Genomic DNA, 7,757 nt, shown 5'->3' with positions numbered 1-7,757 from the left:
GACCGTTCCGTTGTACACCAATTTCTTTATCCGTCTCACCCCCTTTCTTATCCCCTTCGCCTACTCGCCACTCAGTGCTTTCTTCCCGCGAGTCACCTTCGTTACTTTCTTCGTTCTCTTACGCTGTCGAACGTCGGCGATCATAAAATCGATACGCTACACACCTATAGCCGAATCCGAATCCAAAGGGAATTCGAACGTAAATTTAAAGGTCTGAAAATTTTTGTCGTCATTCTCGTCGAGTACAATTTGTAAAAAAAATATTAGAAATACACAGTATTTTATTTATTTTATATTTATTGGAAATATAATAACGTTTTTTTTTTGTCGTAATGATTAAAATAATTTTATTTAACTCTTCTCTCTCTCTCTCTCTCAGCTTTAAATTGTGTAGATGTTTAGGCAGCGTTGATATTCAAAGAAATATGACAGTAAAGTGTTAAACTTGAAAAAAAATAGAGAGGCAAACTTGTTCCAAGCATTCGGAAACAGCAACTCATTAAATGTATTGCTACATAGGGGAAACTACTTCGAAGATGACGGGGAACCATTAGTGAGTAACTAATTGAGGGGTCCGGACGTAAAACCTGGTAAACTCGAGTAACTGACATTTATGCAAATGTCAGTTACCTGATTTTACGTCCGAACCCCTTAATTAAACACAGTTGTCGAGAGGGAGAGAGGAGGGGGAGAGGGGTGGACATTCCAGAAATTCAACTCTGAAAACTCAAGCTGAAGAAAACCGTTACATAATTGCACGCAGTCTTCAGTTGGTGTTTTCCGACAACTGACTTCGAAATTTATTTGGCACACAATTTTGCTGTAAATGTATTTAAAACATTATCTATCTTCATTCACGAATAGATTGAAAGTTTTTACAGCGTTTTCGCGTGTCAAATAGAACACGATAAAACTGTGAACTTTCTCTCGCGCATCAGCTTGTCCAACTTGTTGAGAACAAGGAAGAATATTTCTGTAGGAAGTGGAGTACGAGCAGTTTATTTGTGAAAAGGGAGAGAGAGAGAGAGAGAGAAAAGAAAGAGAGACGTTTCCTTTTTTCTCTCTTTTTTCGACGCGTATTTTACGTACGTACATAATTATTCCGAAATCTGCAAGCTCATTCTCACGTATCCCTTATGCGCGTATTATATCAGTAACTTCGCTCCATTCTTCGTAGCTTTCCTGTTTTAAAACTGTTTTAAGCCCATTTGAAAGGCTCCCCGCTTTCAAACCCACCCTATTCAGAGTGCCGAGCTCATTGCCGGACACGGTCCGCTGGCAGCGTTTCGCTATTTTCTCAGAGCTCTCCCGCACTCTCTCGCGACGCGTCGTGTCCCGTCGCGTTGTCAGCCGGATCTCGCGCGTCGGCCACGTGACGTGGCACGTATACGCGAGCGTCGGCAGGCGTCGAGACGCCGCCGGAAAAGGGGCGTCCGCGGCTTTATGTTCCCGTTGGGAATTCCGTTCTCATGCCTCACGGCGTTTCGTTTCACGTCGACGTCCCGTTGCTGTACGTGAAACTACCGCAACGAACTACGCGCGCACACACACATACATACACACACACTGCACACACGCGCGCGCACACATATACGCGCGCACGTTCAAAGCCGGCACTGTCAGACCGGACACGAAACTCGGCTGGATCGCCTGCCGTGATCCAAACGAGTCACGTGACACGCGATACGCGTGTCAGGATCGGCTCCGCGAGACGCGATCGCGTGCGCAGATGTATTAGCAGATTGTTGTTGCAATTTAGCGTTATGTGATTAGCGTGGCGCACGGCGTGTAGCACTTAGCAAATTGGCTCAAATCAAATGTTAACAATATTTGAATTTGTAGCGCTGTAATTTTTAAATATTTGCTTGTGAATATTTCAATCGGTTGAACTTTTAATTCCGTCAATTTCATGGGTCTTATTTTATATTTCTTTTCTCACATTAGATATATACATATATAATCATAAAAAAAAAAAGATTACGATGATATGAATTTTGAGCAGCAAACGTGTGGATTTTGTTGAAGAGAGCTTAAAAGAGTTCCGCAACGTCCGCTAAGAGAATAGGTATCGAATGTAAATGCGGCGTGTAGAAAACTCTCCGTCGATGGAACAAGGAATCTGAAGTTTACCGCGAAATTCGAGCGTCTTCGCGCGGCGGGAGGGCGAGCACGAGCACCCTCGAATTTAAGGATGCTCGAACAACTGTTGCGTGCATCCTTCGCAGCTTCTTCCGCGTCGTCTCTCTTTCCGCTCGACTGCTCGCGCAGCATGCGTCGCGACGCTTCGGAATATGCGCGGCGGATTCGCGAGAGGTCGCCGCGGGCGGATGGACGCTCGGCGTCGCGACGCGAGTGCCGAACGAGTGCCGTCAGTTTGCGTCTGTCTAGGGTCGCGACGTCCTCGTTCAACGCGCAGTGCTACGAGACCGCGCGCACTTCGCGATCGAACAAACGATCCTGTCTCCGCAGGAAGGAATCATCAGCGTCGCATTTCGCATCCGCATCGCATTGCATCGCATCGCATCGATCTCTGGATCGAGATATAGAAGTCACGTGATTCGTTCACGTTCGATTAAACGATCGTTTAGTTTCGGCGAACGACGCGGTATTCGAAGAGGTCTGAGAGAACCATCAGGTGTTCCGCGTGAAGACCTGAAATCCTTAAATTGTCTCGGAATCCTTGAGGATCGTCAGAGAAGCCCCGAGATAAGTCGAGAGTTCGCGAACACTGTGAAGAAACTCGAGAGGAGCATCTGAGATATCTCGCTGAAGTTAAAGGCAATTTTGCGAGAAGAGACTCGCAGATTTCTAAAGAAGAGATGGCAAGTTGGTCGGCAAAAAGGATGGGAGAAGTCGCGAATTTTTAAGAAAGCAAATGCCGCAAAAATTCCAAGCCGCGTGAAGAAAAGTGTTTGGGACGTTTCAGAAGAGTCACCGCGGAATTCGCGCAGAAGTCTCTCCCGAGAGCCTTCGAGGACATCTCGTAAAACAAAAGATCAAACATCGCACGGCACGAATTTCAAATTTATAAGTTTCCAGTTCGGCAAAGAAGAAACTTGTATACAACGACTATGAGACGACTTTTACATCGTGCCAAGTTTTTGTCACGTGGCCGTTGAATTTGACTTTGAGAATTTACATAGTAAGCGTTGTATTTTACAATATCGAAGTAAAACAAGCTTGGCGTTTGTGCTGTTCAATCTTTTTTTACGTCCCGCGGTATTTTAATGAAATTTTAAGAACAATCTTCCGCCCGGATCAATTTAAACTTCGTCAGAAGGTACGCCACTAAAATATTAACGTTGGTGTCCAGCACGCTTTTGCGACTTCTCCGCCAAGAACAACTTTTTTGCGGTGTCTTCGACGTGAATTTTCAGAGCTCTGACGAGTGTTTTATACAGAATCCTGCTCGTTCGAGTCGCTGCCGGCGAATATTTTCGCTACGATTCTAAAGTAAAAAGACTCGACGTTTAAAAGGCGCTTCGGGGTTATATCCTGCCTCGTCATGATTCAGAAGAGTCCTGTTTGAATAGTCCTGAATACAGTAAGAGCGACATAAGTGGAATTATCGAAGACCAATAGGACCTTGAAGTTGATCGATCTACGCTTGATATTTTTGAAGAATCGGAGAATTCAATTCAGCGACACTCGACTTCGGGGGACAGAAGGTAGATGGATCTATTCTGATATCTGACGGGATTGTTCTCTCCACTTCAGCAGTTTCGGTGAGTACTGACAGTCTTAATTATGTTTGCATTTTACACAGAATATTGAATGATCAAGGATTCACGTCAGAACAACTCTCGGATATCAGTAAATTTCAATTTTTGAATTTTTTCTTTTTGCATCATTGTATAAGTTTAAGTTTCTTTTTCTTTTTATCATAAGCAGGTACACGAACAATCCATAATTCAATAGAATTTTAAAATGGGTTTTGTCTATATTTGCGAAGTGTGTGATCTCTTTATATTTATATATAGAGAGTAGTGACGTAAATTCGGAGTACCCGAAAATAGGAAAAATGTATTGAAATGTTATTTGTTAATCCAATGACCGATCCGAATTTGAGCTCATGAAATCCAGGCGCATTTACGGATTCATGAACTTTTATAGTGCAATTTATCACACGTCCCACGTACACATCCCTCGAATATAAACCGCCTCGTATTGTCACTTGTTTCGAGAGTGACATAGTTTCACGTAGTAATAACATAAATATTCAAATATCTCCGCCGATGTAAATATTCCAAAGCGTACCGAAGTAATAAAATAAACATCCCAGGTCGGCGAAAAATCTTGAAATATTCGTTGAATGTATTTAGCCATTGGGGTAAAAAAAATTACGCAGCGGCGGACAAAATCCAAGAAAGCGACAATTCGAAACAAGTAAAAAAAAAAAGATCAGCAAGAAATGTCTGCCAATATCGATTTATGCGAATCCACAAATTTAAGCGAACGAAATTCAAACGCATTTACGGATTTGCGAACTTTAATCGCGTAATTTATTACACGTGCCACGTTATATGCTCGAATATACATGGAAGCATCGCATTGTCGCTTGTTTCGAGCAACGAGTTAGATTACTGCTGGGGTGAACTTCACAACTTAATTCTCTTTTGCACGTCGCAGCTGCGAATATCAGTCTACGCGTTGCTCGCGAGCTTACGCGCTTTACGCGCCTCGCAAAATCTCGGTGCTTGGTTTGAGCGACTGAAAACTTGACGCTAAACTCCTGCTCCATCATCTTTTGTTATTTTCTCTCTCTCTCTCTCTTTCTCTTTCTCTCTTTTTCCTTTCCTTTCCTTCTCTCTTTATCCTTCGTGGATTTTGATGAAACGCCGGGCACACACACTCTTCTCACATTAAAAGGACGGAAAATTCGTTATCAATTTCTGCTTATCGGGACGTGCCGTCGCTCCCGAATAAGGATCCGTTCATCCGCTCGGACAAGCCTCTGAAAGCGCGCGCGGGGGATTAACTTAAAATCAGCGCCGCGGCGTGTACTGATTACGAACAATCGTAATTAAATTCTTTCCACGCTAATGACTGCTGGCACTTGAGCTCCGTGCAAATGATATTTAAATTAGCACGCGTCCCGTATACTAATCAAGCCGAACCTTCTCGTCGCGAACGTGCTCTCTTTCTCCCGCAGAATTATTAATTAATATCGCATTACAATCGCATCAACTTCGCGTGATTTATCCGGCAAAAATCGGACGCCCGGCCGTCGGACCGATTGAATAATAATTTTCATCGCCTGCTTGTTTTCAGAGTTATTAGCGTCATTATGTTTCAAAATTCATATCACTTCTGCATTTCAACGATAATTTCACGAATACAATTGGACTTTTTTTTTTCTCTCTCTCTCTCTCTCTTGTGGACAAAAAATATATTAACAAAACTTCTTAAAGTACGAACAATTAATTTCTCATTTGATTAGCTTATGAATTTCTGGAACGCGTGTGTAACAAATAATCTTTTTTTATTCTAATTTATGTACATTATATTCGTGAAAAGATGGTTTTTTTTTTAAATCAAATTTCTAAACCGTTTTGAATAACTTTTCGAGATCCGCGATAAGTAGTTACAAATTTTTAAGAGCTTAGTATATTTATTATATAAGATTAGACGAGAGAAAACTACGTCTCGCATTCAGATATTTCGGACTAATAACGGATTATTTCGGACTCACCTCCGCGCGGCCGTTTTACGTCAAGGTAGCGGAAATATTTCGAGCGGTTTATTAGAAGCGTGTTTACGAAACGAGGATGAGTGGCTTTCTCGAGAAATCGTTAAACAATCGCGATTGTTTACACAGAACCTCGGCGAACGTTGCAGTTGCTCGCCGAAGCGGCCACTCCGCCGATATCCGTCCGCGAAAATAGTTTTTCGGAGGCCGAAGAAAAACAATCGATGGTGAGATCGATGTTAACCATAAGCTTCATTTCGCGCGGATGCAAATACTCCGAAAAATCAGTAATAACAATCGATCCTGCATAAAATATCAAAGAACCGGAAAGTTGCCGTGTGTTTGTCTCTCTTCTTTTCCCAGCGCGAGATTTGTTGAAGATTGTTAAAGCATTTGCGTAAAATTATTTTTACACAAAAAAATAAATACACGTTACACATTTTGAACTTTTTGTTTTGCTCTTTTCGCGAGACTATATTTCGACGTATGCTCGTATTCAGGACGCGTTAACAACGATCTAGAGAGATGTCTGGTGAATATCAATGAATATAGTTTCAAACCTACGCAATTGATTAGTCACGCGTGTGGAATTTTATTGGAATATTAGATATATATGGAACAGCGCAATTTGTTGACCGTGAAATTGCGCAATGAGAAGAATCTAAACGACATTCCGTCTTTTAAAATATCCTCGAGATACGTCATTTCTATTGCAATGTTAAATATGAACTTGAAACAACAAATTTTGGCACAAAATGCGCCAACATAGTCCGAATGGTGGCGAAAGCAGTTGCATTCCAGGTGCGCAGAAGTGCATCTCGAATGCACCCGGTCGACTGCGCAACATTCCGCAATAGCTGCGGTCATTTTGAACACGCTGGGTTAGCCAGGAATGTTAATAGAAAATACTCGGTGTCTCCAGACTTTAATTATGAAGCGCGAATGGAGATCGCGAAGTACTCGGTCGCAGAGAGAGAGAGAGAGAGAGAGATGGAAAGAGGGATGGAACGGTTGGAGCGCGCAAGAAGAAAGGAGGAAAGGGATAAGAGCCTCCCCGGTGAAGTCTTGAATTACGAAGGGTGAAAATCGTGCCGCTTGTTCGACGGAAGCGTCGCGTTTACAACGAAGAAGGTGTTGAGAGAGGCGACGCGATCTCGCACTGTGTGTTCACGAGATGCGCTGGAGCACAAAACGGCGAACTCGGAAGAATTCTGAGCATTTTAAAGAAAATACGTTGCGCACGGAGAAAGAGAGAAAGAGGAAAGAAAGAGATAGACGGAAAATTTCGCAAGAAATGAGGTAAACCGTAGGACGAAAGAGAGAAAAGGAAAAAACTGGACGAAAGATCGAAGCGCGTTGTGGAAAGATTACGAAAACATGGAGAACGCGAGAGAAAGAGAACGAGGAGATAAGGTCATCTGAGGAAGCGAGGGATTGGGAATGCCATTGTGAAGTCGTACGAGGTAAGGGGTTCTCCGCGCTGCTTCTCTACGTGAAACTTCAAGCCAGGTCGATTCTCAGGGTTGATCTTTGAAACGAGCGGCCGGCGCGCCGCAACGTTAAATCCGCGATTAAAATGCATTGCGTAAAATCAGAGGGGCGGCTTGCGCGTTTCCCGTTCCCGCTCTCTGCGCAGCGAGTAAATTACATAGCACCGTCAATCCGACTCGGATTTCTCCAAAGCCTCGAGTTCACGCGAGACGGAGCAAAGCGGGAACAGGAGGAAGTAGAATAGCGCAAAGCGTTCAACGAAGCAAGCGGAATAAGCGAGGCAAGGAATAGAGACGCGCAACATGCCGCGAGAACCGCGTAAGAAGCGTAAGAAGAAGACCAAAGCATAAGAATGTTGACCAAGAAGAAGGAGTGAAGACAAGGACGGTGCGATATATTGCAAAGAAGATTAAAAGAAACGGAGCAATGCGAAGTAAGCCAAGATGAAGCGATGTGGAAATAAAGTAAAGTGAATAAAATACCGTGAAAAAACCGAAAAAGAGAGAAAGAGAGAGAGAGAGAAAGAGAGGCAAAGCAGAACGAAATAAAGGAAACCGGAGAGAGTCGCAGAACGAGG

General features: G+C 43.2%; 1 protein-coding gene across 2 annotated transcripts in view; it reads left to right on the top strand.

The window, feature by feature from the left end:
• The first annotated feature begins 2,389 nt into the window (after nucleotides 1-2,389).
• Nucleotides 2,390-7,757, top strand: part of LOC109853654 — a 142,961-nt gene continuing 137,593 nt past the window's right edge. For both annotated transcript variants that reach the window (XM_020425965.1, XM_020425964.1), the window contains exon 1: nucleotides 2,390-3,725. The gene's annotated coding sequence lies outside the window, so the exon portion shown is untranslated. The remainder of the gene's footprint in view (nucleotides 3,726-7,757) is intronic.

This window comes from Pseudomyrmex gracilis, unplaced genomic scaffold (genome assembly GCF_002006095.1).
Source record: "Pseudomyrmex gracilis isolate BER0280 unplaced genomic scaffold, ASM200609v1 scaffold_52, whole genome shotgun sequence".
NCBI classification, from domain to species: Eukaryota; Metazoa; Arthropoda; class Insecta; order Hymenoptera; family Formicidae; genus Pseudomyrmex; species Pseudomyrmex gracilis.
This window is presented reverse-complemented; position numbering and strand designations above follow the sequence as displayed.